The 22709-nt window shown below is 35.8% G+C and overlaps 1 long non-coding RNA gene across 1 annotated transcript; it reads right to left on the bottom strand.

Moving 5' to 3' along the window:
* Nucleotides 1-12510: 12510 nt before the first annotated feature.
* On the bottom strand, nt 12511-14742 carry LOC124383088. The gene is made up of 2 exons (XR_006925211.1): nt 14394-14742; nt 12511-13819 (listed from the first exon to the last, which is right to left on the bottom strand). It is a non-coding gene; the product is annotated as an uncharacterized LOC124383088 (long non-coding RNA).
* Between the last annotated feature and the right edge of the window lie 7967 nt (nt 14743-22709).

Raw genomic sequence — 22709 nt, 5'->3', positions numbered from 1 at the left:
AGTGATTTGTAGCAAAAAAGATTGTCTTTTTTCATGTTAACGAGTGCTCTCATTTTTTCCTTTTAAATTCCTTGTTGAAAGTACTCAGAGGAAAATATAAAATAAGACATAGGAACAAGGAGTACAACTTGGAACTATGGAAGAAGGATAATGACCACAACCCTAGGGGGCAAGCTTGAGACAATCTGTGAGGAGCAAAACGACACTTCAATGCGAGGGCTATACAAGTCATGTGACTTGATCCGAGGCCTATTCCTGTGGCCCTAGGCAAAAAAACATTTTGCGCTTCCTGCATATGTCACATATGGGCTGGTTACCAGTTTTCATTTGTATCATGTTGGACCAGCTGTAAGTGGAACTCGAAGTAAAGCAAAATTCAGGCTAGCCCGATATTAACAAAGGGCTTGACTCACCAAGGTTGACTACCTTGCGTTCAAGAATAGACCTGAAAATGAATACTACGGTCAAACCATAACTGGGGCTCTGTAATAAAAGGCTCTGCCCCTGCTGTACTGTTCATTATTCTAGGTACCAACAAAAAGCCTGCACCTTTAATCAAATATAAGCCTGTACCCTTTGATTAAAAGCCTTTTTTTTTTACTGGCAGACCATAAAAGACTAATAGATATTGTCTGGCTTTACTAGTCATTGCTGCATTGGTCATTAGTGGTATTTTGATTTTAATTACATTTTAGTTAAATAGTGTTTTTAACAATGGGGCTTGCTTTATAGAAACAAATCGATTAAGAATCTGTTTAATTCCTAAACTATTCCTATAAGTCTGCCACTAATAAACAAACCAGAGGCAAGTGTGGCAAGGAAAATCCCTGAGGTTATATTAGGAAGTAACCTTGAAGGGAACCGGTCTGGGTGACCCTGGATATACATTTTATAAATCAGTGCAATAATTTAAGTAGGAGCAGTGCATTGTGGATAATATGTGGCGAACTCCAGTGCAGAAGTAGAACTACGGGTCTATAATATTTTTAAGAAGGGTTACAGTACACAAAAAAAATGCAATTATGGTCTCTGGTAAGAGAGTAAGAGTCCATCTGTAGGGAAAGCCAGAAGGTAAGATAGATATGAGGGAATTCTAAGAAAAAAAGTGTACAGACACTCCACCACCAAACAAACATACCTTACCAATTTAACAACATTTTTTTTGCCCATGTATTCTTCAGCTATGTGCCTTTACCTATGAGAAAGCCCATTTTAATATATATAATTTAGGACGTAATTTGCCTGTATAATGCTACTGACATGTCTTTTACCAGGAATCTGCTTCAATTTGCACTACGGAAATTCACCTGTAGTATCAGATGTCCTATTCAGCTGCTTCTCTCTAGCAAATCCAGTCACTTGTCTTGCCCCAATTCTGAGGTAAATTTCCAGACTCAATTGCAAAACTAACAAAAGCTGAACAAGTGCAATAGTAATTACCCATAAAAAGATCAGACCCTAAACATAAAAGTATACACGTTGAAATCCAATTTGAAATTGAGCTCCTTAAGCACTAAAAGCATTAAAAATAAATCTACTCTCCCCAGTCATCTTGTCAGAATGCGTGGTAATTTGTGTAAAACCTGACCGATCTAAGAACTGCGTCGGTATCTGTAAATGTCTTCACGATGGCTTTTGACCTGCTAATGCAACAAGATGAGCAGAGCTGTTGAGGCAGCCCTTGATGTCTTTCAATTCATTTAAAGTGATGCTGGCTATCTATAAAACAATCTTTCCTGTACAAAACTAAACAATCTTTGTCAATATTAAATTTTGTACTCCTTTTTTTGTTCGTACTTCCAAACATCAGAATTGTGCGCACATGTCTGAAACTGGAAAATTGCTAAAGACTTCAAAAAAAGTCCATTTTAGATCCAAAGAAAAAGAAGTCATTTTAGCAGACGAATAGACTCACAACCTCAATGCTCCACCTTAGAGTAACTCATTAGTGACCTTCTTGTCCTCAATTTTGTTAGACAACCTCAGTGTTCTCCGTAACTGATCTAAAATGAAGGGCCAGATATGATGTACTGTACACAGGTGCCTTGGGCTCCAAAGAACTAAAGAAGCATACAAAGGAATGACCCCATTTCTCACAACTTTCAAGCTTCATGGTTGTGAAAGAAGGGGTTCACAGGTGTGTTTGTAGGTTGATGTGGGGCTAGAAAAAGCGAAATTACTTTGTCTCTGTTTTGTTTTCTTTCTTTTTTTCCATTCTTTTTTCAAACTTTTTTTTATATACAATTAGATTTTGCTAAGTCTATTGATATGCTAATTTATATATTCGAATTTCTTTCAGCGGCGTATTTCAAAATAGACACAAAGAAAGAAAATAGATTTAGCTCTGTAAAAATAGATCTGAAAATGAACTTCCAGAGATTACATTGTAAAGAAACCTATGAGGAACAACATTGAGAAGAGAACCTGCCCTCATCCTCGTAACATCAGATGTGATTGATCTAGATAACCTTTTGTTGTTTTTTGTATTCCATTTCAGTTTGAACAATTTTCACAATGGAGTTATACACCGTTTGCTAGCTTTTGAGATGGAAATTATTATTAAGGTTAAGCTAAAACTAGGTTTTTTTAATCAAATGTGAAACCTACTGTAGTCTTCATTATTCTAGGTACCAACAAAAAGCCTGCACCTTTGATTAAAAAGCTTTTTGTTTTACTGGCAGAGCATAAAAGACTATTAGTTTGCTCAGATATTGTGGTGCAAGTCCATTCATTGCTTCATAGGTCATTAGTGGTATTAACATTTCAATTCAGTTTTAGTTATATAGTGCTTTATTTCTTGCTTTAAAGCAAACAAATCTTTCACTAATGAGTAATTCGTTTTCATTCATTCATTTATTCATTCATCCAAGTATTGTGTCTTACTAATGAAAACGCAGTTGTCAATAAAAAAATTGTCATTATGTTAATGAGCATGGCAGTTATTTATACTATAATAATTATACATACTTTATTATACTGTATTTGTACTTTATTCACTATTGTAATTATAATAATGATTAATATATAGAATATAAATAATCTTGATACCACCTCGTATGCAAGTGCAGATTATAGAGTATTATTACGAGCTAGCAAAACAGAAAATGTAAACTGTGGTTCCAAAGCAAATAACATACAGACTATGTGCAATACTGTGGCCCACGTGACAATACACAACCATTATAATTAATACCAGTGGCTAAAATATTAGAATTATATATAATGATGCTAATCAAGGTACTTGTCTCAAGCACTTTCACCAGTACTGAAGCACTGGGGTACATAGGTAATGTATTTCCGCAGCTTTTTGGTACTACTGTACAGCATTTATCTGTTTTATTTGACATTTCCGATGGAAAGATCTCCACAAATGGCTCACCATATCCCCACTGGATCTGAACCGCTATGGAAAACCAGGTGAAATTCTTTTCTTCAGAAAAGCTTTAGCTAGTTATGCACATTTACACATTTTGAAGAGCATCATTTTCTATGCAAAAAAAATGGTAAAAAGTTTATGAGTCAGGCACCCAGTATAGAGAGCATGCTTTCTACTTTCCTTATCGATTATGACAGTGGACTGATGATGTCACCGCTAAAAGTGCGGACTAGACTTTAAACACATAAGCCTTGAAGGCTTTTGTTTATTATCAAAAGTAATTTACTGAAGTCAGAGAACATCGCATTCGTCTCATTTACACAATGAAGCATTTACGAGACTTGATCAAGGCCCCTGCTTGGCCCTGCATGAAGCTCATATGGTTTCAACTTGACCCATTTTAGCGTGAACCTGACGATCAATTTCCGTATGGATTTACAGCAAGGTTATTATAATAAAGCCTGCCTATCACGGACCGAAGTATTTCCGCTAATAAATTCTCAAATGTGTCAAACATGCTGCTAATGATAAATGATGCAATTACACAAGCTTGAAAATCCAACCCGAAAAAAAATGTTCCAAGTTTATGTAATCAAAGCTCCCTGGATTTCTTGATTGCAACTCAAACAAACTAAACAAGATGTGACTTTATTCTGCAGCCACTTGGACATCTGTTCGTAAGCTAACTACAGGCAGGGAATATGGTACTTCGTGTGTTGCCCCAATTTGTCACCAAACATCCAATTAACATGGGCAGAGGAGATTAGCGTCTTCAGCACTGAGGGGATTTATTGAGCAACTGTTAATTGCGATTTGGCAGGACTCAAACGTGGATTTGTCATTCTGAGCTTTTCGGATTTTTCTAGCAGCAGGCAGTATAAGTTAATATGGACACCTGGATATCATAAAAAAAAAAAAGCAGTCGGAAAACACCTGTGCTTGAAGAATTCTTTAGTCTACGGGTTGTACTATGGTTGTTTGTGTTACTTTATTGCTGTACTTGAACTCTCCATTGTTTTGGTTAGCCTATCTGACATATAATTTGTTATGTCTCATTTCGTTTTATTTTTCCTCATAGGCAGTACAGTACACAGGGTTTTTTGTTTTTTTTTCCCCCTCAGGCCTGGCTAACCTTAATACAACACAATGCATGATCTGTGCTTGTCCTTTGCAGCTATTTCTGGGAATGCTTTAGTTGTTGCAGCTTCAGTTGCTCTATAAAAGCAGCATGAATCGATGTTTTCACATCTTACGGGCAACTTACAAGTCCTTTTTCAACTTTATTGTATCACAAAATGTATCTGTCCAGATAAATATAGGGTGTTCGTCTGTTTCAATTTGTTTTTCTACACCAGTATGAAGCAGTACATAAAAGTATGATTGGAATAGACTTGAATAGCAGATCACAAAAAAAGAAACGTCAGAATTTTTATTCGATTAGCATTTCAATAGAATTTGAAGCATTTAGAATTGTAGAATTTCTATGCCACTTCTAATACGCTTCTATTATTAATGCAAGTCTCACCCTCTTTCGATGGATACAATTTACAATTTACACTGTCATATCGACATTTTGCAATCTAGCAAACCAAATTTGGTTAAAGGAATTTTTACATTTGCAATTTGTTCAAAAAATTGGAAGAGAAAAATAAAATGGCAATTTTATCTTTACCAAGATATCAATCATCATATCAATCAGCCTATGCAAGTTTGTGAATATTATTCTATTAAACTTGGGAGCCAAACATCACTGTCATGAAAAAAAACGAAACAAAAAAAAGATATATAAATTGTGTGTATAAATCAGATTGATGATATGGGAATTTATGGAAAAAAATTCTAATTTTGTAAAGCAAATAAAATTTATAAAAGGTCCCGCTATGTCAAAATGTCTTCATAAGCAACTAGCATAACAAAATGGCATACACAAAAGACGTCCTTGTCGTTGATATACAAAAACTTGGTCATTTAGTGGTCTGAAATGTTACTTTAACCAAACGAATATACAATTGTACAGATGAACTTTATATTGATTGAAAATTTTGAAAAAATCTTGATCTTGAAATCCCACCTTTAGTTTCAACAAGACATCAATTTTACTGGCCCGTGCAAGCTCTTGAATTTTATCTGTTACTGTTCATTGTCAGAATTAACGAGTCAAAAATCAATAAGTCATGACTTAAATAAATAAATCGGTCAGCAATATCTGACATATTGAAAAATATAGAAAATAATTCTTTTTTGTAAACAAATTAGTAAAGATCTGACTATGTAAACATGTCTTGCAAACATCTCGATAAGCAACTAGCATAACTAAATGAAATACAGTATCGAAAGTGTGAAGATACCTAGTTTCAAGCTTGAAAGCAACATGAATCGATGTGTTCGTAGCTTACAGGCAACTTACAATTCCTTTTTATTATATCACAAACCCCATCTATCCAGTGTGTTGGTTTCGATTTGTTTTTCTAAGCCACAATGAAGCAATAAAGTTTGTATGATTAGAACAGCCTTTTTAGAGTTTGACAAATTTCTATGCCACTTCTATCCTGTTATTCTTTTAGTCTCATTATTCCAATTGATAAAATGTACGGTTCTACACACTCACATCGAAATTTATCAATCTAGCTATCATATCAATTGGCCTATGCAATTACTTGAATAATAATGTATCACACTGTCAAAGTTAGTGAGCCAAAGATCAATATCATGACAAAAAATAAAAATACTATGGAGTTTCTGGGGTATGTGCAAATCAGATGGACAATTTGCGAATATATGGAAAAAAAAATAATTCTCATTTTGTGAAGCGAATTACATTTGTAAAGGTCCTGCTTTGTAAAGATTTTGTACAAACATGTAGATAAACAACTAGCATAACTAAATGACAGCGTGCCTGTTAAAAGTGTGAAAAAAACGCAACAAACTATGTCATTTTATTGCATAAAAATTTACTTTGAACAAAAATATAGAATTGTACAGATTTTCCACTTTATTTTGATAGAAAAATCCTTTCTTGTAGCAGGAATAACAGCTTTACCCACTTTGCCATATTAATTTAATGTAATAGATCAGAATTTTCTTTTCCTGATTTGTGTTCAAAAACGTAAAGCCTGGGACCATTTGTGAAAAAAAAAAAAAAAAAAAAAATTGGGACAGATGGTCTCAAAGTAACTGTCGCTAATACATCACGAATCGCCCAGAAGTCAATTAATAACAGTGGATAACTTGATTAAAGCGGTTTAATTTATACTTAAATTTAAATTGTACCTTCAAATCATAAAACGCAACTGTGTATCCGGTAATGAAAGCATTAAAGACACATTAAAAATCATTTAGTAGTACTTTAAAAGGTAGTTTTGATTTTCTCTGCTTCAGCACTGGTTAATTGCATGTTGTGTTTTAATAGTGATTATGTCTTGATTATTCCGAGAGTAGAAACTGTTCTTTCATCCAGGATATCACACACTTTTTGTTTTGTTATGGAGCGTTAAATACACAGGCTTAACATCTTATTTTAAGGAAGTTGTGGCAGATGGAACAGATAATTTAATAAAGAGATTTTGCATATAGGAGGCAGTGTATAATGTAAAAAGCTTGTACAAAAAAAAAAAAACAAGGCTTCAAAAAAGATTTATTCAGTTACTCAGAAACTCCCTAGAACTTCACCAAAGGCAATTAAACGCAAGCCGAAACATCCCCGGTGTTGTTCTTGTAGCTCATTAACATGTTGTGGCTGTAGGTGACTTTTTATAACCCTGCGTTTTATTTAGCAGCTGGAAGAGAGGTTTGAGGAGAAGGCACCAGATTGTGGCCAAAACAATTACCTCTGCTGGGAAACAAACAGCAGAATAAAACAGGAAAGTCAAACTCGTTCTCATCTCGCCGTCACACTCCGATGTGACAACTAATAATGTGAAGAATCAAAAAAAGGAAAAGAATTTTCAAAAAGGCATTGCATTCGAAAAGTAAACCATAAATCAGTTAGACAATATTATAATGTTAAAATCATACATTATTCACACATTCACACTAAGGAATATTATGCCTGCCTTAAATCTGATTATTCTGCATATATAGTAGATGGAAATATCTGATCATTTATGTTTTTTGAGACACATTCATCATTATGTTGCTTCTAAATACTGGAAGAAAAAGTTATGTGGACAAATGAGTCCAAATTGGACATTTTGTCTATAACATTAAAATCTTTTACAAGACTGTCTCACCCCCACAGTCAAACATGGAGGTGGAAGCTTAATGGTTTGGGGTTGTTTTGGAGCAGGAAAGTTTGGAGACTTATTCTAGGTGAAAGGAATCCTGAACCAACATGGCTCTCATTCCCTACTTTATCACAACATCATGAAAATAAATAAATAAATAAATATATATATACACATACATATATACACTTACTATTTGGACACACCTTCTCATTCAAAGAGTTTTCTTTATTTTCATGACTATGAAAATTGTAGAGTCACACTGAAGGCATCAAGGGCTATTTGACCAAGAAGGAGAGTGATGGGGTGCTGCACCAGATGACCTGGCCTCCACAGTCACCGGACCTGAACCCAATCGAGATGGTTTAGGGGTGAGCTGGACCACAGAGTGAAGGCAAAAGGGCCAACAAGTGCCAAGCATCTCTCGGGGAACTCCTTCAAGACTGTTGGAAGACCATTTCAGGTGACTACCTCTTGAAGCTCATCAAGAGAATGCCAAGAGTGTGCAAAGCAGTAATCAAAGCAAAAGGTGGCTACTTTGAAGAACCTAGAATATGACATTTTTCAGTTGTTTCACACTTTTTTGTTATGTATATAATTCCATATATAATTCCACGTGTTAATTTATAGTTGTGATGCCTTCAGTGTGAATCTACAATTTTCATAGTCATGAAATTAAAGAAAACTCTTTGAATGAGAAGGTGTGTCCAAACTTTTAGTCTGTACTGTATATACACATACACATACACATACACACCTCCAACCAATCACATGCTCCCAGGACTGATAAAATATACAGTACATACCTCCAACCAATTAAATGCTCCCAGGACTGATAATATATACATTACATACCTCCAACCAATCACATGCTCCCACGACTGATAATATATACAGTACCTATCTTCAACCAATTACATGCTCCCAGGACTGATGATTATATATACACCTTCAACCAATCACATGCTCCCAGGACTGATGCTTAGCTCACTGTTGACCCTAAACACTCTCACTCTTTAAAATTCCATTGGCAAATGAATAATACATACATTAAAATATATTCTACATTATGTACATAATGTATATAAACACATCCCAGCTACAAATCTTGCTACAATGGTACACAAAGCAAAGTTCAAACTGAAATGTGGCTGCGGGTGTGTATTGTGTCTGTAACTGAAAAAACAGGCGGTGAATGGGGGCACTGTACCATGTGGGATTTGGAGTCTAAGAATGCGGCCATGATTTAAGGTCACAGTACTTTGGAATGGAGATTCGCTGAGACCTGACAGCCACCACAATAAGCCGTACTCGCAGTGTGAGAGGAATGGTATATAGTACTTTTTCTCTCCTTTATCAAATCACCACATCATAGGCATCTGTGAGTTCATGTATATAGAAGATGTAGAATGCTACTCCAAGTGAATCATGATGCTGTGCGACTTCTCCTTTGATAAGATGCGATCGTCTGGCTTCACGGATCTTGAAAAGAAGGAAGTGTTACCAGTCAATCCTCTTCACTGAAGTATAATTGAGGAGAGCTGAGTGATGGAAAGGAACTAGCAGGTGATCACGGGGACAAAAAAAAAAAAAAAAGAGACAACGTAGCTGATTATTACGATAGAATATAGCAAATAGAGCATATGATGAGCCTTAGACAGCGAACGATTGAATCTAAATCCGCAGTGGATTGTGGGTAGCCATTGTCAGAGTTGAAATGAAGCTCATGAATTGTTAGCGAACTTAAGCAGCAGGTGTCGAGAGCAAAGCAGCAACTCAGCGTGACTATCATTACTCAGCTCAGCAGGGCGATTCTCAATGGAGTTAGAGAAATGATCATTTCTTTTCGTGTGGTCTGCAGACACCACATGTCAAAACACATTGCTGCAATCTGCTCTTACGCTTCATGCATAATGTATTACCGTTACTTTATAATGCGATTATGTTTAGTTTTTTTCCCCGATTTGATTATTCAAAGAAATAAATGTTTACAGCGTTTTTCTTTCCGCACGTCTTTACCACTTATTTGTGTTATCGATTTGCTTGCAGTTTTGCCGCGTGTGCGCGTGTGTGTTATGAATCGTTGAAAATGCCTGCTTGTTTTGGAATGATTATTTCAGGCGAGCGAGCGAGCGTTCTACCAGTCCAAAGGGCTCCGAGGAAGCGTGAGCATGAAATACCACGTCCCATTAGGAGGCCTGAGACAGATGAATTTATAAATGTTGCTCAACACAGAGACCATTAATCATCTGTTTTCTTCGCCGAAAGAAGCTCGCGCATACAGGCGCTGTATAGACTGCATTCAGCCCACTTTCTGGCAGCGTGATCGCGGACAGACGCGAGTCTTCACACCTCCCCTGCACAAACATACATACAGACACCGGATTAGACGGATGATTGGTCTTTTACGTTGAGCTTCAAGTTAAAACTTTCAATTATCGTCAGGATGACATCAGCAATGAAACGCACTTTGAAGTATTTTGAAAATGTGGTCCCCTTTTTGCTGCCAAAATAGTCCTGATCAATCAAACATTCACAGTTTTTTCTTCTACAGCAATTTAAACTACTAGTCTGTTTGTTTCAAGCGGAGAAGTTGGTGGAACAATTGGCACTATAGAAGCACTGTATAGCATTTGCACCTGAAGCATTCCAATTTATGAATATATAATGACAGATGATGACCTTGGACTTTAAAGATGGGACCAAATGACAGCCGTACCTGCCATTGAGTGTTATGAGTATATGTAAGAAAATATAATAGACCCGTTTATTGTCATATTAGGCGCTATTATCATCATAATGCTAATTCAAACTAATTATTGACCATAAATGAACTAGATATACAAGAATATACAAGAATCTGCAGGCTGATTGATGCTGGCTCGGCTGATATGTCATGTGGTCCGTTTTCCACCCTTTTAATAAAAAGATAAACAAAGAACGAGTTTGAAGAATGAGTTGGTAAGCAGAATCTATAGATTGGATTCATTGGGAGAATTGGAAGGAATCACGGCAAATACTTTTGTCGTCGACTGTGAAGTGATGAAATGACCAAATGGTCTTCCATTTGGTGTTTCTTGAACCGCTGAGTTGGACAGGCATTTAGAGACAATTAATACAACTCAGTTAAAGCTTATGAAACCCAATGAAATGTCTCTTCCTCATTTGCATTCTGATCAATTTTGCATGAGGCCTCCTCGGGTAAATAGATAGGCGGCCGTTCTTGTCGCTGCCTGCACCGAAGAAGCTGGTTCTGAGCGAACAGAGTGGGCGGAATAGGTAATAGAGTTGTGTACCCGTATGAATCCGAGCGAATATGTGAAACCTTTTGCCAGATAGGATGCCTGATACTGATGTCTCATGGAAAGAGGTCATGCTTCCATGAGAACTGGTAGCTCAGAGGCTGAGATGTTGTGCCAGGGAAGGTTGTAAGCTCACATTTTAGTACTAAACCGTTTGAGCTCTTGGATATGAATCTTTTCCGTTCACTTAGCAACAACAAATAAGTAATTTCTCTCTTTCTTTTTTTTTTTTTTTAGTAAGGCATTGCGAGTTGTAGAAGGTTATAAACTCCATCCATAAAGTCATTCCTATACGTACAGCTTTACTGACAGAACTCCATGTGCATGAAGATCATTGGCTGTGTCGCAACGTTCAATTCAATTCAAGTTTATTTCTATAGCACTTTTCATAATTGACTTTGTCTCAAAGCTGCTTTACAGAATGTAATTTTAAATGTAAGTGAATTATGTGTATTTATCTCAGATGTGCAAACCTGGGTTGACTATGGCCAGGATAAATTCTCAAGATTTTACCCCAATAAAATCTTTGAGAGGACCCAGACTTAAAAGGCAACCCATCCCCATTTTTGTGATACCAAGAATGTGATTACAAATCATAAAAACATTACAAAGTGAGAAATATCATGAGTGGGTGATGAGTGGTGTCCTTTCTAAAGTCAATTAGAGTTTTGGAACCAGGCAACAATGAATTAGCTTAACATCTGAGATCATTAAAGAGTCAATACCAACTCCTCCATGCCCAAGCCTTGTAGAAGGATGGAGAAACAGCATATGAAGAAGTTTTTTTTTTTTTTTTAGCATGGTTGTTTATATTTAAAGTCCAACGTCTGGAATCTTCATGAAGTGGAATCAAACTGGTGATCTTCTAGATGGCTAGTGTCGGCGAATTCTCTTTGAAGGTCTGAAATCTTCATGAGGTGGGACCCAACCGGCACTGGTATGTCTCTAGTTGCCTCAGGATCCTCGTGGGGTCAGCATCTTCTTTTTGAAGGTACGAAATATTTATGAGGTGGGACACCACTGGAGCTGGTGCAACCCGTAAATGCCTTGGGATCCATGCGAGTCGGCTAGGAGAACCCTTTTGTAAATCAGAATGGCATTATCCAATCGCAAGCCAATCACACACATACAATGACTTGACCGGAGCAGCAGTTTGACGTTGAATCCTTCCTTCCTCTTCTTCTAATTTGCTTCAATACTTAGCCACAGATATCAAGCCATGGAACACCTCTGCAATGAACCAGACCAAAATAAAATTGTGAGGATTTATGTGTAGACTAACTGGACAATGCTGCTAGGAGTTTAATCTTTCTCACAAGAGGATTATTAGCAAGAATTTGCAAAGTAAATCTATATAATAGCAGAGCAAACAATTAATGAGCAGAATACATTTCTGGTGATACTGACCTCTCTTGGTAGGCAGGGGTATTGCTCTGGGCTTAAGGCAGCCAGCCAGAGTATCTTTTCAAACTGCTGTTCCTGTCAACTCATTGTACATCTAATGTCATTTTGATTTACACAAGAGTTCCCTCCTAGCCTTCTTACACTGACAGCACACAGATCTCCACACAGATTTATAATCATTCTGATTTACAGTATGCAACCAAGATGCTCAAATGGTAACTTTTTTTTTTTTTGCACAGAGAGGAAGTGAGCTTGTAAATAGCATAAGAGTTTGGGGTACATGGATTGCAAAAATGTTTAAACACAAGCTGTGTTCTAGTGACCAGCTGATCACAAAACAGACACCAAGATGAAAGTAAAAGGAATATCCTGATTATACAATTGAGCTATTCATACAAATAGATAGGAGTTATGTACAAATGAATAACAAAAGTATTGCTACAATAGACTTTTTCAGGAAAATTTGGTTGTTCCCCAGATTGTTCCCACAAATTTAAAGGCACACAATTGTATAGGGTGTATTTGGATGTGTAGCATTATATTTTCCCTTTACTTGAACTAGAAGATCGAATCCTGATGATGTAGTTTACATTCATTGGTGTGGACGATCTTGAGTGGCCTGCTAAAGAGGTCAAACCTTATTCACCAACATTGGGATAATTGGAACACTGATTGCACCCCAGACCTCATTGTCACCTACATCAGTACCTTACTAAAGCTCTTATGGTTGAATAAGGACAAATCTACAGCTAAATTAAAATCTGGTGAAAATCTTCCCAGAAAAGTGGAGATGGGGACTAAATGTGGAATGGGATTCAGTTCAAAAGCCACATAGCAATCTTTTGGTGACAGTTTTTTGTCCATATATTTGGATGTACTGTAGTGGCTGATAGGAAACCTAGTTTGTGTCTATATTCCTGACAGTGTTTTCCATATTTCTTTATGATTATGGATTATGACCTTTTTATACCAAGTGTTGTATTGCTTACATATAAAAGCAAAGCTATTCCTGTCAAGAGTTTATTATATAATGCACTGAAAAGAGATAGCATCTGCAAACGCCTTATAGTCCTCCACCTTTCCTCTCACTGTAATGTCCCACAAGATGGCTCTTTGTCTGAGTTTTAGTAACCAAACCAGGGCCCTTGAAGAGCACAGTAGAGCCATTAGTAGCTTGCTCTTGCCTCAGGGACTATGCATTAAACACACACACACTTGAGATAGCATTGAAATACAAGATTAACAGTACAACGTTGACTCGTTTGCCTGTTTTCCAGACAAGCCTGCCAGTGTTTCGGCATGCCGTCTCTGTGCAGGCGTTCAGCTCGAAAGTCTCGCCTCTTTCAAACCCGTAATTGAAGGGGAGTTCACAGAAGCTGCCACCGACTCGCCGCTATGCCGTCTCGATCGCTAATGGGAAGTGTTAGCATCTCACTTCACTTCCAATAGCTGGTGGCATGAGGGGCGCTGGGGTGTCAAAACGCTGCTTCAAAGCATTTGCATAGATTCCTTGCCTGAGAAAAGAGTGCTGAGGTATTTAAAATCTCGGAAGGTGCCACATTTCTTGGCGCATTCCCGGGGTGCAAGCATGTCAAGAAGTTTAGGAGAGCCCTAAAAGCAGTATGAGACATGATTAAAAAGTGGTCGGCTGCGATTTCCAGGTCGGTAAGAGACAGAGTTGCCACAACAACTGATCAAAGTGTATGCGAAGAACAGTCTGAGAGCAATCAAGCAAAAATAACGAACGACTCAAGAGCTTGATCTGCGCTGCCCGAACATATTCAAATAAATGTGCCAACACCAAAGGAGCTTTGAGGTAGCATACAGGACTGTGAGTCATCTGTAATTCATGCAGCATGTCCCATGATGTCTTAAAGGCACAGCAAGAGGCAGTATCCCAAATCTTGCATGCGACTTATTGAGTTCAAACAAGTATTTATTATCACCGGTTCCAGTCATTTGCTGGCCAGTTGGTCATGCACAAGAAAAGGTGCTGCGTATTTCTCCCTGAAGATATGTTCTTCAAAACATGTAAAAGTGTAAAGAGTACCTGAAAATTATACTTGAGTAAAAGTATAGATAACTTACATTGAAAGTCACCAATTCCAATAAGACTTGAGTAAAAGTCTTTTGGTATCCGATTTAAGCAGGTCTTTCTCTGAAGATCCCGCCACAGCATTTCAGTCAGGGTTGAGGTCTGGACCGGGCCTTGACTCTGTTCTTTTTGTCATTCTGTTGTAAATTTGCTGATGTGCTTGGGGTCATTGACCTGGTCCATGGATGGACAGATGGCCTCAAATTTGATTCTAGGATACTTTGATATACAGAGGAGCTCACGGCTAACTCAGTGACTGCAAGTTGCCTAAGTGTTGTAGTTGCAAAACATGCACAGCTCATTACTTTTGTAGAGGTGGTGCCACTTGCTGATGATCAATTAATCAAGGGCACTTAATTAGCAGCACCTGTCAACTACCCCTGAAGTTCTTTGGAAGCAGTAGAAGCATACTAAAGCTTTTAAACATGGCTTTTTCCATTTCAGCTTTATTTTTTTGTAAAATAACTAATGATGCCCTATAATATGTCCTGTGGTGTTAATTATCTGAGGTTGTAATCACCTAATTTTAAGACCTACTAAGGACTTGGTGATTTTTTTTTATATATATAAATAAAAAAAAAAAAGTGAAAAAAAAAAAAAAAAAGAATATAATGAGGGTGTACTTCAGTTGTCGTGCCTGGGACTAATTTAATGGTGGGACAAAAGCACGTGTATGCCAGTGAACAAAGTGTTTTTCATATAATAAATGACTTCCCTGGTGTTTTGTATTGCTTTAAGATTTATAATCACACTCTTGATATCACCCGAATGAGGATGGGTTTCCCTTTTTGAGTCTGGTTTCTCTCAAGGTTAAAGCTGCCTTTAGACAATGTCCATTGTGAATGAAGGCTGTCCAGAATACGAACAAGAAAAGTAGAAATGTGACTGAAGAGTCTCTAAAAAAAAAATCCCAGTCGAACTGTATGAAGTGTATTCAAGACTGAGGAAAAATGCAAAATCATTTTTTGCCAAATTGAGGGCAGGAAAAAATATCCATCATTCATGTAAATCAGTCACTACTTTTTAAATGCAGCAAGCGTGGTCCTAACCGAACTTAGCTTTATCGCGTTTTGAGGAATATTTTCAGAAGACGACGTCATTGAGGATACCAAAGTGAAGCTATACTTAACTCGTGCAGTACAGCCTTGCAGTCTACATTTTTTTCTCCATAGGAATAGAAACAAATTGGTGTCTCTACATAGAGCAAACAAAGCTTCTAGACTAGACATGTACAACCTACAGGTTTCTTCTTACAACACAATGTTGGGTTTTTTTTTTACTCTTCCTTGTGTGGGTCGCAGTGGCAGCAGAGACATTCCAGCTCCTCCTGGGGCATCCTTGTCATCCTCACTGGCTATGCTGCCGGTACTCATGTCTACCCACAGTGCGTCACCGTAGATGAGTACAGAGATGCAGATTGAATTGAAAACAGAAGGATATGTCTGCATACTGAGCTCCGGCTTCACCACACGCCGGTCCAGAGACTGCTGACTCAATCTATTCATGAATATTACACTCATTTGACATGGAAGACAAAAGTGAAAATGCTTTAGTGATAGCTAGCAAACCAATTGCGTATGCTAGCTACAAATGATGAAAATATTGACAGCACACAAAATATTATGAACTCTCCAGTAAGGAAATGTACTTGTAAAATATGAAAGTTAAGGAAGCTTCAAGAGCTAGTGAGGGTGGATTCGTGCAGCGTTCACCAAGGAATCAGGGAATGTTGGGAAAACATTTCTTTAGTTTGGGCTAATGGAATTTATTTAGGAATTTAGCTCAAGTGGTCTGATACTTAAATGTTATCCAATGGCTTAAGGAATGTATGATTATAGAGAAATAAAGTGAGGTAGTATTTGATAGTTTACAAAGAGAATGTCGAGATTTTACATTTACTATAATCTAAGGATTTTTTAAAAATGTGTGTTAAGCAAAAAATGTCCAAAGTGAACAAAAGAAGCTTTTAGAAGATAAAATTAAACAAAGTATATAAAATAATTATTTCAAAAATAATAATAAAATAATAAAAAAATATAAATAATGTGAATAAAAGTTTAATTCAGTCATTACAAATTTTTGAATGTGAATAAAATTTTGATTATAATTATCTCTTATAAAAAATTATATATATTTAATATATAACAAAAACAAATATACAAAAAGTTTCACATCACAATGTCACTAATTATATTATAATAATGAATACAAAATACTAAAAAAGCACTAAAGGATTCACAATGTCATCTATAATAACATAATAAAAAAAAAATTATTATAAAATTATGCAAATACAATTAATCAAGTTTAATTCACGAATGTCATTTACATATATTACATTTTATTTATTTTTCTTTTTTGAAATGTCTAATAATCAAATTGAGATTGTAAAGTAAAATCTGTTATTAAAAAGATAGATAGATAGATAGATAGATAGATAGATAGATAGATAGATAGATAGATAGATAGATAGATAGATAGATAGATAGATAGATAGATAGATCTAAAATTCTCCAATAATCACATTAAATTGTAGGTTTATTCTCAAAAAAAAAAAAAAAAAAAATCGTAAACATGGTATAAAGTTTATAGATAGTATTTACTATAGATAGTATTTCTTTGATGACAGCGTTCACATATTTTCCCAATGTTTCACAATAGCTACAAAACAGTATTGCTTTATATTAGAAGGACGTCTGACTGGCAGTTTCCCGTTCGGTGCATGTAATAGGGTAAAGCCTTATCTGGAAATATGTATTTCAATATTTCTACTCGTTGTCACACTTGCCTACTTTTTGTTCATCGTGAATTGATGATGTAAAAAGAAGATAATGAAAGAGTAAACGCGTCGAGTTTTCAGCTGGCTGAGACAATTCATTCTCTATCTCCAGCCACACCTGCTATTCAAAGCAGGAGGACACTTAAACACGGGCGAGAGACTGATGTCCTTCCTTTGTCTTTGAAATACTTCGTCTTGAGCTCTGAATTATGAGAATTGTTTGTTGTTCTGTTATTTTATGTATAGATATAACGTTCAGGTTAGGCAGTGTCCTCGTCTTTCTGTTTAGCCTTTAAATATTCTGTCTCCTTTCTGCTTTCTCCTGGAGATATTTGCTCCATCCTAATGCCTTCTTTCTGGCTAGAGTTTTCTCCGCTTGAGTCTCCTCAAGCATTTCATTGGGTGCTTCCTTGAGAAATGTCACCATTGACACGCTCATTAGGAATGAGCTACTTCGGGACAATGTCTTTAGTTACAATTTCTATACAAATTAAATGAAGTTGGATAGGAAAAGAACTAGCTGTACGACAGAGGTGTATCAAAGACCTCTCAAGTGATATTTAGTTTTTCTTTTTTTTCTTTTTAATCCCTTTCAATATTTCATTTTTTTAACTTTGTTTTTTTTTTAAACAAAATTCGAAAATTTGGTTTTTCTTTCTTTTTCATGTTTCTTTGAATCGTTTTCCCCCCCTACTTTTGATATTTAATTATCTTTCTTTTATTTATTTAAACATTTTATCTTTTTTCTTTCAATATTTTGTCTTTCTTCCTTTCTTTCTTCTTTCCTTTATTTTTTCATGTTTTGTTATTCTGTTTTCTTTTTTTATATTTTATATTTAATATTTTTCTTTTCTTTCTTTCTTTCTCTCTTTCTCTCTTTCTTCTTTCCTTTCTTTTTTCATGTTTTGTTTTTTGTTTTCTTTTTTATATTTAATATTTTTCTTTCTTTCTTTCTTTCTTTCTTTTCTTTTCTTTCTTTCTTTCTTTCTTCTTTCCTTTATTTTTTCATGTTTTGTTTTTCTTTGTTTTCTTTTTTATATTTAATATTTTTCTTTCTTTCTTTCTTTCTTTTCTTTTCTTTCTTTCTTTCTTTCTTTCTTCTTTCCTTTATTTTTTCATGTTTTGTTTTTCTTTGTTTTGCTCTTTTTTATATTTAATATTTTTCTTTCTTTCTTTCTTTCTTCCTCTTGATTTTTTATATATATTTAAATGTTATTTTTCTATCTTTGATATTTTCTTTCTTTTATTACATTTGATACTTAGTTTTTCTTTCTTTTTCTCTCTATATTTAATTTTTGATATTTAGTTTTGTTTTCTTTTTTTATAAATTCTTTAAATATTTTATTTGTTCTTTCTTTTCTTTTTCTTTCATTCTTTTTGATACTTTCTTTTTCTTTCTTTTTATATTTCATTAAATATGTTTTTCTCGCTTTTTTAGTTGATATTTATCTTCTTTCTTTTTAATGCTTCTCATTCCTTTTCCTCTACATATTTTCTTTCTTTCTTTCTTTCTTTCTTTCTTTCTTTCTTTCTTTCTTTCTTTCTTTCTTTCTTTCTTTAAATTTTTGGCTTTTCATTCTTTCAAATCGGCCCATTGGCACATGCAGTCATGGGATTTAAGAATTCAGACCCTGTAATTATCCATAACAACACAATATGAATGATTTATAAGTGATATTATTATATAAAACCCACACCGTTCAAATTCTGATAATCAGATAAGCCTTATGTATATTTCTTCTAGTAAAACTCCATCCTGGTTCCTCAGGTGATGTAATCTTCTGCACTGACAGTCATTCTTTTTTTTTCCCTACAATATAAATAAAATTGCAAAGTGAGGCAAGATCACAAAACAGCAACCTGACAAGCAGGATATATTTTGTCCCTGTAATATCATTTGAAATGATTTTTTCCCCATGTTATTTGTGCCCTTAAATCTTGAGTGAAATACAATTGAATGCAGTTGATCTGCTGGCCTTGAAGAAGAATATATAGTATAAATATAAGAATTGTTGAGAAGTTAAAGCTCACAATGAAAAATATATGTAGCTGAGTTAAAATGAAAGGAACTACAATGACAGTCACTGTATAAAAAAAGGTGATGAAAAATAACTTAAAAAAAAAAAAAAAAGTAAACCCTCTAGAGATTGGCTAGCATAAATCCTGAAGTAGGTGAAAGACAGTAAGAAAACCGCCACGAGCTCAATCTAAGCTTTAAACTGCATCCCCGTGAGAAATAACAGATTTCTTTTATCCAGCTGAGTGTATAACAAGTCCTAGTTGCTACTAGGTATATCAGTGAGCACACACCGGCTTCTGATAGATAGCAGGCAAGAGTGGGGGTTATAAGGCCGTTTCTCTAGAACACACAAACTGTGGCTTGATGCTTTTAAGACTATGCTCAAGACTGTTGAGCTTGAATAAAAATCTCTGAGTGATACTTGTCTTTGTTGAAAAAATACAATTCTTTCTTACTTTCTTTTAATATTTATTTTTTATTTTGTATTTTTTTAGAAAAAAAGAAATATCACCTAATTTTATTTAATACCTACTATTATTAAAAACTGAGCCATGCTGCAAGAACTCACACTGAATATTTTACTTGACAAAAAGCATCACTAACTAGATCTTAACCGCACTGCCTGGAAATACATTTTCAATTAAAAAATAAAAATTATTTTTATCTTTCTCAAAAGCATAAAAGCAGAATGATGCCAGGAGTAAATCGAACAAATGCACACAATATAAAATCCTACTCTCTGCTCATAGCCTTCATATATTTTCGAGTTAAATATATCATGCAGCCTTCAGGTCACATCCTGTCGAACCGCACAACGCTAAAAAAGTCAATAAAACTGAAGTCTAACTTTAACCACTTTTATTTATTCGCTCATCACCTCCAATCAGAATGAGCAGAACTATGCTTTGTGATTGAGTTCTATAAAATTGAAGTCAGTGTGCATTAAATTAAGTATTCAAATAAGTGCAGGGAAGGATTTCAACGCCAACCCGAACTGCCACTTCCAGCATGCCAATTATCTTCCTGAAATGAAGGAGTTTGTGAAAGCATCAGGCCTCGAGAAAATAGAGCAGTCCTCCAGAGAAGCACAGAAACGGAGTGACCCTATCATGGAAATATGCGTTCGGGCCGAGACTCTTCATTAGCAGAATTTTTTTTCCCCTCTAAGCTGTAGTATGTTTGTTGCTAGAGTTAGTGAAAAGAGTAATTATTCATGGTTGAAGAGAGGGATGGGGGTATGGATACAAGAATAAATAAACAGATGGAAGGATGGATGAATGTATGGCTGAGGAAAAGGATAGATAGATAGATAGATAGATAGATAGATAGATAGATAGATAGATAGATAGATAGATAGATAGATAGATAGATAGATAGATAGATAGATAGATAGAATAATACATGGATAGTAAAAGGGTGGATATATGAAATAATCAATAGTTGGAATGATGGATGGATGGATGGATGGATGGATGGATGGATGGATGGATAAATGTACAAATAAATGGATGGATAAGCAAAAGGATGTCAAATGGATGGATGAGTAGATGGATAGATGAACAAATGGATAGATGGATAGTAAAATGGATGAAACTGTGGATTAATGTATGGCTGGATGGATGGATGGATGGTTGGATGAATGGATGGATGGGTGGATGGATGGATGACCAAATGGATGGATGGCTATTGGGATGGATGAATAGATCGTTAAAATTATGGATAAATGTATGGCTGAGTAAAAGGATGGATGGATGGATGGATGGATGGATGGATGGATGGATGGATGGATGGATGGATGAAATAATCGATGGATAGTGAAAGGGTAGATAGATGAAATAATAGATGGGTGAAAAAATATATGGATGAGCAGATGGATGGATGGATGGATGGATGGATGGGTCGATGGGCTGAAGGATAGCTGTTAGGATAGCTGTTAGTTTGCACAACTGGGACTTGAGTGTTTAAACAATACGACTGAATACCGGGATTAAAAACTATTCATTGACTTGAGAAACATGCATTCAGGAATTAAATATCACCAGAAATGATCCATTGATGAAAGGGTGAAACGTTGGCATTATAAAGTGTAAGGAAAGTTAAAAAGATGAGCCTGTTTGAAGTGCAAAAAGTTTCGAGCAGAAGTAGAATCAGGGAGCTTGGCAGTAATAGTACAGTAAGTGCATCTGGTAAATGAAATTAGATGCCATTTACAAAATATCTATCAGTAAAATAATCATAAGGGTGATAATGAATAATAATAAACAGGCAGTAAAAAAAAAAACTGGCCACACTTTGGGTATAATCGTAACGCCCAAAGCTCTCATCAAGGGCAATATTCGCGTATTTGTGTCAAGCCATAGCCAAGCAGCTAACAGCAGGCCTGGGATGCTGAGACTTAGCCCAAGCAGGAACCAACACACACACACACATACACACACACACACACACACAAAAACCCACACCTAGGACTCAGAGCCCTGAGCCTAACTGTGCCAAGAGAGTCTCACCAATTAACATCCAGCTGTTGCCCAGTGCAAACTGCCAGAGCCATGGAGGAGGAAGTGGCAGGAGCTTGTGAGGTAGTGAGCTCGAGATCCCAAAGGAGAAACCTTTCGAATGGAAATTTTCATTTTGTGGGTATTTGCAGCTTGCAAGATTTGTGGAACAAAACGCATGCTAATTATTTATTAAATTCTGTGCCACTATAAGTAACTTTGAACCTGTTTATTCATGGTGGCAGTTATCTCTTCTAAATGTCCTGATCTGGGACCAGAAACTTTTGCTTTTTTTGCTAATCATAATTATTTGGATGCCTTGGGGTTCATCTAAACAATTGGGAAAATTTTATCAGGAAAGTTTCGGGAAATTATTGAGAACACTGACCCTAGAATTACATTTTCCCTTCACTGAACTAGGAAACCAAACCTGTTCCAGTATAGCAAAGCCCCGGTGCACAATATAAGCTCCATGAAGATAAAAAATAACAAATATTGGTCCGGTTTTCATAAAATTATATTCATACAGTGGGAACTTCAGATTTTCACAGCAGGTCGCAATCTAATCTAAAAATAAAATCTGAATGCCCAGTTTAATTAAAACCACTAAAGTGGACTTGGACACTTGTATATAGTTGTTTTTTTAAAAAGATGCCCTGAATCATTTCCTCAGGCCTGTACACTGATTTTCTGTCCTATACCTTTCGCCATTTAAAGAAATTCGGCACAGCATGAAATGAAAAATACAACAAAGAATACCCAGAACTGTTAAGCAGCTACAAACCTGCATCAGACCTCTATGGGACAACAGTGATTTTTCCAAAACTTCAGCAATTGGTCTGCTCAGTTCCCAGATGTATACGGACAGAGTGGTAAACATGACCTTGTCTCAACTTTTTTGAGACGTGTTGCAGCCATCAAATCAGTGTAGTGTCATTATAAGTTCAATTCAATTCACATGGAGTTTGGTTCACTCCTCATGTAAGTTCACAAGAGCTAAGACCAATCCAGTAGT

Source organism: Silurus meridionalis, chromosome 3 (genome assembly GCF_014805685.1).
Source record: "Silurus meridionalis isolate SWU-2019-XX chromosome 3, ASM1480568v1, whole genome shotgun sequence".
NCBI lineage: Eukaryota > Metazoa > Chordata > Actinopteri > Siluriformes > Siluridae > Silurus > Silurus meridionalis.
Note: the sequence above shows the minus strand (reverse complement) of the source record. Positions and strands in the feature narration are given on the sequence as shown.